The following is a 12,078-nucleotide window of genomic DNA, read 5'->3' as shown; positions in this document are numbered from 1 at the left end:
GTGTGTGTGTGTGTGTGTGTGTGTGTGTGTGTGTGTTACATTGTTATTTTTTCATTTTTTGTTACGATTTTCCAATATGTTATTGAAAAGGAATTATGACTATCAATATGTGACTGATGTGTAATAAATCCTTTGGCCATGATCACCAAAGGCTGCAAAAGTGAGATTTGAATAAATGTGTGAATACCACAAAAGACTCTTTGGGATTAATGTCAAGTTAAACATATAATTTAATTGATACCATATTAAACCTGTGAGCTTGAGGGCAAATACAGGTGCATATAGCATATGAATATGTCAATGGAAAACATAGGCCAGTCACCATTACATCATGGGGAAGATGTTGATAATGATGACTGCAATATACTGTGTATACTATGGGCCAGTTCCAACTTTAACAAGGAGACCTTTAGCACAGGGTTCCAGTGCGATAGTGGGGACCAGACTTAGCCTTGTCAGTAGGGCTGGAGCCTTTATGTTAATTTCATTATATTAAGGAAGTTGGCACAAAACAGAAATGCTATAGACCATGCTGAACATCTTTCAGACTCTTCACGACTGGAAACTCTGGCTTGGCAACTTTATCACCCCAGGGGATAATAACACCCCCACTCCATTAAACCAAATGTATAGAAAAAATAAATAGAATACAGCTTTTTAAAAAAAAAAAAATACTTAAATAAATAAACTTTAATCAAATAAAACACATTCCAAAATCTTTCTTATTTTCAGTGAAGTGGGAAAAGATGATATTTGGGAGTCTTTTAATTACAGTTTAGTTTAAAAAAATGCATTCCTTTACATTATTTTTAAATGAGGGTTAATCTAACAAAAAGGGATGTTTAGTAAATATAAAAAATAAATACTCTCATCATTAACCAGGCAGAGTTTCAAAGAAAAAGCCTGGTAAACTGGCAAACTGGCAAATATGAGATTTTTAAATGGGCAAAAGAACACACATTAGACAGTGGATGACTTTTTATTATGAACGGATAAGTCTAAGTTTGACGTGTTTGGCTTGAAAACAAGAACATATATGAGACATAAAAGGATGCTGGATGAGTGTTTGCTGCCTACTGTCAAGCGTGACAGGAGGAAATGGATATGGGGCTGCTTTGGTGCTGCTAAGGTCAGAGATTCACACAGAGTGCAAGGAATAATGAGCCAGAAATATTAACAATCTATTTTACAACATTATTTTGCGGCATGCTACCCCTTATGGTCAACATGCAGTAGGGCAGGGATCCTAAGCATACTAATTGTTGCAAATTGAGGATCATATGATAAATGTAGATATATATATATATATATATATATATATATATATATATATATATATATATATATCGTATGTGTTTCTGTTACATTTTACTGTCTGGCGGGGTTGATATACAGTCATGACACAAAGATTGGTTTTCACAAAGTTTGTTGCTTTAGTGTTTTTAGACCTTTTGTCAGGTTTTGCTGTGGTATACTGAAATAAAATCACAAGCATTTCATAAGTGTCAAAGACTTTTATTAAAAATGGGCCCGATTCATTAAGGGAGGTTAAGTAAAAAATTGAGAGAGTTTTCTCCTGGACAAAACCATGTTACAATGCAAGGGGTGCAAATTAGTTTTTATTTTGCACATTATGCAAAGAGTTAATATTTGCAGTGTTGACCCTTCTTTTTGAAGACCTCTGCAATTCACCCTGGCATGCTGTCAATCAACTTCTGAGTCACATACTGACTGATGGCCACCCATTCTTGCCTAATCAATGCTTGGAGTTTGTCAGAATTTGTGGGTTTTTGTTTGTCCACCCGCCTCTTGAGGATTGACCACAAGTTCTCAATGGGATTAAGGTTTGGGGAGTTTACTGGCCACGGACATTTTTTTTGGATATTTTGATCCCCGAGCCACTTAGTTATTACTTTTGCTTTATGGCAAGTTGCTCCATCATGCTGGAAAAGGCATTGTTTGTCACCAAACTGTTCTTGTATGGTTGGGAGAAGTTGCTCTTGGAGGATGTTTTGGTACCATTCTTTATTCATGGCTGTGTTCTTAGGCAAAATTGTGAGTGAGCCCACTCCCTTGGCTGAGAAGCAACCCCACCCACGCATGAATTGTCTCAGGATGATTTACTGTTGGCATGACACAAGACTAATGATAGCGCTTTCAAATATAACAAATATACTGAAGACAACCCAAAAATACATACACTCTAAACACTAGAGGAATGAATTTGCAGCAAACCATGATTCATCTGCATAGTGAGCAGACATGTTATTACCCCGTGGCACTAATAGTGGTAGGTTATCATTAAGTTATATAGGATAGGATAGTTGGAAGGATCAGCAATTCATCAGATATTCTTTGCCCATATCCAGTTAGTTTATAAAAACATAATGCATTGTTAACTTAAATTTTAAACTGCTTTAGTGTACATTAAATGCAAACAATTATCTTCAATGGACCTATAGAGCAGTCTTTACCTTCAATGGGGCACTTGTTTTTAAATGAGCCTAAAAATCAATCTGGGGATTTAAATAAATAAAATACATCATTTAAATTAAATGTTTTAAAGAATCCTTTAAAATAATGCTGCTCTAGTGGGAAATGCCATATTTTGTTTATGAATTGACACCATGTTATTACACACTAATTTTTTTAATACATTTTATTGAGACTGAGATAGTAGATATGACATTATTAAAAGAGCATCCACTATGTTCAATGTTACATTTAACAGATATAATCATTGACATATCTGGAATAGGCTTAGCAAAATAATTGTATGTTGTGAGGACTTGTACCACATTCATGTTGTACTTGTAGCAGCCTTCAGAAATTGTTGGATAAAATGGGGGGAGGAGGGAAGCATAGGGAGAACAATGGGGTATGACTGCTGGGGTAGAAGGCAATAAGGGAGTGGTGAGTGGGGCCTTGAAAAGAAAGAAAGGAGGAAAGACACATAACTGTTCCTGCACCACGTGTGAAGGTCACTGAGCCAAAGGTTTTAAGATTATTCAAAACACTACTATGAGAATAAACATATAAAAAGAGGGCAGTAGCATATTATTTAAGAAAAGGGTAATCTAATCTAACACTTTAATGTAAAATTAATTCCTGGGGATATATTTACTAAACTGTGGGTTTGAAAAAGTGGAGATGTAACCTATAACAACCAATCAGATTCTAGCTATCATTTAAGTGTGTTTCACTGTGGGAGCAAGATCAACCTTTGTGATTGTGAATCGTTTTAGGCTCCAACCCAGGTGTGAGCCGATTCACTCTGAAGATTTGTTACAAGCCTGTTTCATTCATTGGTCGGGTACGGATCTTGTGTTTTTTAACACTTAATTTGATGTTGTCATTTATTATAATTTGTGTGAGTGCATAAATAATGGCATTTTATCTGATCTATGTGACGGAATTATGCTATGTGCCCTTTTATTCTATTTCCATTTATGACAATATGGCACGATCCCTCTGAGGACTGAGCTGTGGGAAGACACGCCGATCCCCTCCAAGCTGTGGAAACAGGGAGGTATTCTCTGCTGAATCTGAAGAGGTACTACGGAACTCTTGTTGAAGATCGTTACCTGATTGGTTTTTGAGATGTAAATTCCCCAGCTGTCAGAAGACGTGCTGTCTTCATGCTGTTGCAGCATGGAGAAACAGTGTCCGATCGGAAAGGATATAGCGAGTGTATTCAATATTACATCTAGAACCCTTGCTGAAGATTTCAATTACATTGATCTCCGAGACATGAGTCCTGTAAGTACTATCCCTTGTGGCTAAGGATTGAAGAAACTTTGTTGAATTATGTTTTGGTCTTTGCTTGATCATTTATTACCTATGTAGAGTGAAACCAGAAGTGATTTTAATATCTAGCTATTATTTAATTAGTACATTCTATAAAATGACAGCTAGAATCTGAATGGTTGCTATAGGTAACATCTCCACTTTTTCAAACCTGTAGCACATTGGTTTTATTGTTTTAGTAATCTCATCTCTAATTATCTGAGCATTTAAGAATGCTCTCACCTGGGTCCTTGGACATGTGCCCAATAATCAAGATAGCTCAATCAAGATAGAACTTGGTGGTCTGATTAAGCTCCTCTGAAATGGAGGTAGGGCTAGTGAAATTATAAAATATTACAAAAAATGTCCCTTACTTGTACGTTATTTTATTGGGATCATATACCAAGTGTCCCAAAGAGTCTTTGATCTTATTAGTTCCCAACTAGAGTCTTTATTTCTAAACTCATTGTCTGCTATGTCCCCCCTCTGATAGAACCTTTGATGAAGCCACAGAATTTTTGCTGCCTTATCTGATAGAATTGTGTTGCATTATCATTGAACAGCCAATATACGTATAAAAAAAGGTAATATATTAGTTTTATGCTTGGTCTAAAGTAAGTATAACTAGAACCTTTGTTGATATGTTTTATAGTTTTTTTTAATTTTGTGGAAGTGATTACTAAAACTTTCCCACAAATGGTAGCCTTATTAACTTTCCATATTATGGGGTGAGAAACCTCTCCTGGATTGTTCAATTCATATAATTCTGTAAGTAGCCAAATTTATAGCCTATAAAATGGAGTAATTCAAACACCATTTATAATGTGAAGTGCAAGTAGGTTTAAGGACTAAAATAATTGCAATAATTAGAATAAATGCATAATCAGTCTACTAGAGGAGGAGAATCACAGAATGGAAACAAATAGTGTCAGAAAACCAATTCTCAATTACATATTATATACACTTACTCATCAAGTAATAATTCAGGAGATGGATTATGGTCTCCATTTATTTATTTATTTTATATTCTTGTCACTCTCTCTTTCTCTCTGTAACTGTTAAAAATTCCCTTTACAATGCATTCCACTACATCTTTTCAAGAAATGATTACGTCACCAATGCTGGAGAACTCTTCGATGTTATCGAAACAGACAAATGAAGTAAGTAGTTTAATGAGTGGTGGTTAGAGGAGAATGGAAACAAAATTAAAATTAGTGAAACCATTCCACCAAAGCTAAATAAGTAGGCCCAAATATCATGTGTTTCTTATGGTAACAAGCAGAAATAGCTTTGTTAAAGTAATTCATGTGTGCCTTTTTATATGCATATGTGAAAATAATATATCAATGCAGTCTTTACTGGTAATGAGGGTTACAATGTCAGTACTATAAAGTGCACACTAATAAAAGGAAAGTTAATTATGTTAGGTGTGATATTTGCAATGTTTTAAGTTTTTTACTAAATATAGAAATAATTTAACTGCGAGGACATCAAGTTAGATCATATAATATACCTATATCTTTATACCCAGATACCTTTAATGTCACTCCTTTTCAATTTGCTGTAAGTATATTAAGTCAAGTGCATGGATTACTATATTATTTGCAGCATCTGTTCAAGTATTAGGCAGCAATAATTTGCAGTGTAAATTGTCACAGAAATAACTAATGGAGTGTTTTTTTTGCTCTTTACTGTGTGCTTTGGGTCAAGACACAATTCGTCTGATTCATTAAGGGAAGTAAAGCAAAAAAAATTAGTAACTTTACATCTTGGCAAAACCATGTTGCATTGGAGGGGGAAGTAAATTTAAAATGTGAGGACAGATTTTTTGTTGGGGAAGGGCATGTCCTAGATCAACTTTAAATTTCAGTGTAAAAATAAAGCTATCACTTAATTGTGTGCTACATGATAAAACAGCCAGTATTTAACCTCTATACAAAATAATAAACTAATATGCACCCCTTGCATTGTAACATTGTTTTGTCCAGAAGAATACTTTCATTTTTTTTTTTGCCTTACTTTCCTTAATGAATCAGGCACAATATGTCTCCCAGTGTTTTTCGATACAGATTAAATTACTACACTGACATGCTTGTCCACAGTGATGGGATTGTGATGGTGATGTGATGCCCACCTAAATTTGACTATGTCTGTATATGGTAAGCTTTATCACGCTGTCACTACATATAATCATAACTTCCAGGGACAATACAGTTGAAAGTGTTTTGTGGCTAATTTTTACAGTGACAATGCAGACATAATGTGGAATCTAGTTAAGAACATTTTGAAGAAATCTAGACATTTAGTCGATTACAATTCACAAACTCCAGGAAAGCCACATCACCATGTAAATTGCTCCTTTGTTAAACCTCCCTGAAAAATAAATCATTAGACATTGCACAATCACTGAAATCATATATTTTAATGCAGTATAAGATAAAGGATAAGGGGGATCTAGTAAAGAGGCATTGAAAAAAATTATCAATTTTCAAAAATAAACTCACTGCTTTCAGACACTCCTGGTCAATTCATGTCAAAGTCATTCAATCACAGGTCATGTAGCGAGCAGTTAGCTTCATCTTTTAAGGGTTAATTTTTTATTCCATTGGAATACAATTGTTCTATTGGACATTTATGAGAAGAAAATAATTTAACAGTTGTTAATGGGGGCTTTTGGAGAGCGTTTTATTTAACTAAACTTTATTTTACAATCATGTGTCTTTGCGATTATTTGCTAATTTTTATTCTATTTGTATAAGAGCATTTGTATAAGAGCAGCATTATACTGGGACCACTGAGAGCTCAAATCTGTGAATCCAGGCTTTCCAATCTTTGTCATAGCTCCAGCACCCACAGACAGTTTTGGACTGAGACATGAAGGGCCCACGGAGGGATGCAATGCTAGGGGCCCACCAGAGGGAGTGTGGCCAGCCACCTGAGTATGTGACTAGTGGGCCACAGAGGACATGACTAGTGCCATATTGTAGCATATCACTTAGCATGTAGTAATATCTCATTTCTTAAAGATGAGCCCCTGTCACAAAGCCACATGGATAAAGTAAGTCCCCTTTGTTAGATGGTCGCGGCGGCCGCGGGCACCACGCGAGACCCATTGCCTCCTTCCAACGTCCCGGCTGTCGCTATGACGACCGGGACGTCACTTACGGTATTTCGGGCCGACCATTGCCAGGGCAACGGCCGGACGCCGAAAAAAGACTGTAGGTGCTCCGGCAGGCTGAGTAGCCGGGCGCATGTCTGACAGGTCAGCCTGTGGGCTGATTAAGGTAATTAGTACAGGGGGCTGTGCATGATTCAGAGCTAGGCTCTGATTGGTGGCCTTTGGTACTTAAGGCAGTGAGGTCTGCAGCCTCACTGCCGGTTATAGCTTCCTGCTACCAGTTTGCTGACCTGCTCTGTCCTTTGTTCCTATACTGTGATACTCTGCTGGATTACCTGTGTATTAACCCCTTGCCTGGATTTGGACCCTACCTGTGTTTCTTGTGACCCCGACCTCTGGCGTGTTTACCGACCTTCCTGTTTGCCCGTGACCCCTGACCTCGGCTTGGTTTATTGGATTTGCTGTCTGCTGCCGGCCCTTGACCCATGCCTGTACCTCACTCCGCTTTCCCAGCCGCTACGCACTTCACGACCCTCTGTCAGTCTGTCCCCACCACTAGGGGCTCCAGTGAACACCTGATGGGCAGAGCAGACTCCGGGTTGTGCAGTATCGGCTAGGGGGGTTCCTAACACCCTGTTGCAAAACTTTAATGCATTTGTAGATGTCGTATCTCTATTGCATGATAAAGCAAGAAGTTTTTCGACTGGCCCTCTCTCTATTTACACTTATCTTTGTTTATTCGGCACTGCACAATCCGAGACTTCTGACCTCATTTCTACCCCCTTCTGCACATGTACGCTGGTGTGTGATGAGCCGAGACATGATGAGGTTACTAGAAGAGGACAGGAGGGGGGAATCCAGATCTTTACAATCTGTGGCGGAAAAACAATAGGATAACTGGTTCCATGGAAGGGACCAGCCTGTCCATCAACCATAGTGTAGGAGGCAGGTAAATCTGGCTTTGGGGCCCTCCAGGGATTTCCCTGGTGGGCCAGTCTGACCCACATTAATACATTTCTCCTACACACTGACACACACTAATGCAGGTCTCATACACACTAATGTAGGTCACATACACACAAATGCAGGTCTCACACACACTGGCACACACTAATGCCAATCTCACACACACTTTGATACACACAAACTGACTCACATTCACTCTCATATACACTGACACACACTCTGATACACACAAACTGACTCACTTTCTCTCTCATACACACTGACACACTCTAATACACAAAAACTGAGTCACATTCTCTCTCTCTCACGCACTCACTCCCATAAACTTACCTGCAATGCTTCCTCCAGCATCCTCCAAGGCTATATGAGTAGGGGGCATGTCTGTGCTCTGATTGGCTGAGTGACTGTGTCAGCCAAACAGAGCACAGCTGCTCTGATTGGCTGACACAGTCACTAGGCCAATCAGAGCGCTACAGAGACAGTGAGGAGTTTTTGCAGGAGCTGGAAGCTCCTACGTATTACCAAGTAGCACAGGCTGCTCCTACACATCTATGTCTGTGGGAGCCCTGGTGAACGCATTCTGGCCCCTCACCTTAGCAAAAGGGGGTCAGGCAATCGGGCAGTGGGGTCCACCAGGGATCCCCTCGGGACCCCGCTGCACCAGTCCGACACTGCCCACAGACCAATAGCCATGAAAAGAGATCCGCTGATAAACTTTGTATACCACATTATTAAGCATAGAGTAAGAAAAACCTATTTTCTGTTTTGATCCAAAATAGTACAATACCAAAAAAAATCACCAGCAGAAAAAGTGATGTGGCTGCACACTAGTGCTGCTTGTAATTAAATGATTAATCAGGGAGTCCCTAGGAACGGCAAAGCTCTAATACCAAATAACTTATTCCTAAAATAGGGCAGCATACCCCCACCCAACCTCCACAGCCAGTTCCCCCACTAGATAACCAGGGCTATTTTCCACAGACCACGAGCATTCGATACCCTTGTGATAATGAAAGCCAGCCCCAGTTTAGTCAGTGCACTACCTAGTAAGGAAGGCAAAAAAACAGTATGCACATCTCCCAGCACCACATTGAAAGTGTTAGGGCTCTTCCTGGCCTATGAGGGTAGGAGTAAGTAGCCCAGTTGTCCTAGTATAATGGACCAAGGTTCCCAAGATCTCTTCAGAGTATATTAAATCCTAAAAAAAATTAGCACACTGACACAAAAATAATGTTTCATTGAATAAAACACTCGGCAAATGCTTGTTTGTCACCTTATTAAATATAAAATAAAAAATATTGTTTTATTCTTCCTTGATCTACATTGGTCCTTTGGGAAATAAAACTTTTCTTTGTGCCTTTATCTGTCGTAACAAAAGGGATGTGACCAACTGCTAAAAAGCAAAGCAAGGACCGCCCTTCCAATCAATCACAAGTGGATTCCTACAAGGGCCTCATATGATTGGATGGCACTGAGAGAAGTCACGAGGACTCGCTGATATGATACCACATCAATAGAGACTAATTGAATTTCTATAGTGTGTTCATTGCAATTTGCCATTGTTTATTAATTTAATTGGGGTTTCACCATGTGATGCACAACCTCATTGAAATGAATGGGCCACTGGCATTTTGTTTTGAATCCATGTAAGGCATTTATATTGCCATGCAGTTGGTGTTGACTTATTTCTTTACAGTACTAAGGATAAGCACTGACAACAAACATTTTATTTTTATATTTTTTTCTATCCATATAGGCAGTGGTGGGATTCAAATAAATTAACAACCGGTTCTCTTCCCTAATGACAGTTTTAAATATACAAAAAAATATACCGAAAGGTAGTTTAATATTTCATGCATTTAATACTCAAATTAATATGCATTTAATGCATATTAATAATTAAAAATGTGGTACTCAAATAATATTTTATGCTGCTAATATCAATATAAAAATAGTAATGAGTCATGTTATGCCACACAGTAGCGCCCCCATTTCAAATTGTGCCACAGTAAAGCCCCTCTTCATCACTCTCTGCCAGGCTTCTTTTGCCTCTCAAAGCTCTGCTATGCTGCTTTTGCCCCTCAAAACACTCTGCCATGCTGCTTTTGACCCTCAAAACACTCTGCCATGCTGCCTTTGTCCTTAAAAAACACTCTCCCATGCTGCCTTTGCCCCTCAAAACACTCTGCCATGCTGCTTTTGCCCCTCAAAACACTCTGCCATGCTATTTTTGACCCTCAAAACACTCTGCCATGTTGCCTTTGCCCCTAAAAAACACTCTGCCATGCTGCTTTTGCTTCCCCTTCACACTCTGCCATTCTGCCTTTGCCCCCCCTTCACACTCTGCCATGCTGCCTTTGCCCGCCCTTCACACTCTGCCATGCTGTCTTTGCATCCCCTTCACGCTCTTCCATGTTGTCTTTGCTCCCCTTGCTTACGTTCCTTCACTTACCTTTTCTATCAGCTTTTTACTTCTCCTTTTTTCTCTTCTGTCTTCTTGCTTCTTGATTGCAGACTTCTCTCTGTGCCGCTCCACTCTGAATGTCGGGCGTGATGATGTCACTCACGACATTCAATGCAGACGCAGCAGAGAGGAGGAGTGCCGGCGTGGACAGGTGAGTATTTTTTCTAAAGGAGCCTGCTCCCCGCACCATTGAAGATTGTGGACTCAGCCTGTAGTCACCGGTTCACCGAACCAAGCCTAAAATTACGTATCGGTTCTGGTGAACCGGTGAGAACCGGCTGTATTCCACCACTGCATATAGGGCATTTATATTGCCATGTAGCTTGTACCCTGAAAATGGTTTAAAACACCGTTGACTTATTTCTTTTCTATGAATATGAAAAGCTCCAATATCATCATCATCATCAATATTTAGAGTAAATCCCAAATTTAATCAAAATGGCCACAATTCACTGATTTAGGCATGACGCTACTATTTACTGGATGAGAGAGTTTGTTGATACATTCTCAATATTATTCTGGTGAATTGCAGTGATTTCGATTTTAATTCGATTTTCATATAGAGGCAATAGCAGGGGACTCCAATGGTTGCTTAATTCGATCAAAGGGCATTGACTTGTTAAGACACACTTTTCTTTCAATTTCTGATAGGTAACCCTAAAATGTTAGGCATAATGTTTTACATAAAAATGTTTAAAATTGGTGATCTAAACATAAATATATACATGCATACATATACACATACATGAAACCACATCCATACTTGCCATTTGCTATAGTGTTTATTGCTAATTGATATTTTTCATCTATTTTCTTATTTCCTTTTGTCATTTCATATAAAACTCCTGTGGCACCCATAAGCAAAAGAGAGCGAAGTAGCATAATGGTACACAATTATTTACAAAGTCTTAAAGGTTTATTATCTACTTAAAATGGCTGACATAAAAACAAGTAAATAAACAAAACCTCTACCATATTTCAATTGAGCCATTTTTTCTGAAAAAATTTCCTGTTGAAATGAAATTCATTTCCTGTTGGCATTTCTCAAGTAATTCTTATGGCATCTATAAGCAAAGGAGAGGAAGACAGATTCAGATAAACGTGGTTCCGTGGTGCAGGATGTGATACTATGTTGGTAGATTTGTATGTCATGAGATAAAGTGTCTCTATACTGTGTGTAGCAAACCATCTAGGCTTGGTATATACAGGTTGTGGGTGAGAATGAAAGAGTGAATGGTGGGTGTATCAATTGTCCTTGTAGGGATGTACCAACTCTCCTTGTGCTGTAAATAGTCTAAAGATGATCGGTTTATGAGTTGTCCATGTAGGGATGTACCAACTCTCCTTGTATTGTGGGTATGTTGTGCTGTAAATAGTCTGTAGCTGATGGGTGTATCAGTCGTATAGCATAATGTATTCAATTATTTACAAAGTCTTAAAGTCTTATGGATTTATGAAATCTCAAACTGCATATACCAAACCCAGAAGGTTTGCTACACACAGGTAAGCTTTAACACCCTTTATCTCATTACATAAAGATCCACCAACATAGTACAACACCCTGAACCATGAAACTCACCAACACAACCAAGTGATAGGACCCATGACTTCCTACCACTACCATCAGCAACGCCACTACTAAAACACAACAAGCACATGTAGTCCTAAACCCTCTTCTACACAGATTCAGATGAATTACGTTTTTAGACACAGTGAAAAAACACATCTGACCTTACTTGATGTT

The sequence above is a fragment of the Mixophyes fleayi genome, chromosome 1 (genome assembly GCF_038048845.1).
Source record: "Mixophyes fleayi isolate aMixFle1 chromosome 1, aMixFle1.hap1, whole genome shotgun sequence".
In the NCBI taxonomy this organism is placed as follows: Eukaryota; Metazoa; Chordata; class Amphibia; order Anura; family Limnodynastidae; genus Mixophyes; species Mixophyes fleayi.
This window is presented reverse-complemented; position numbering follows the sequence as displayed.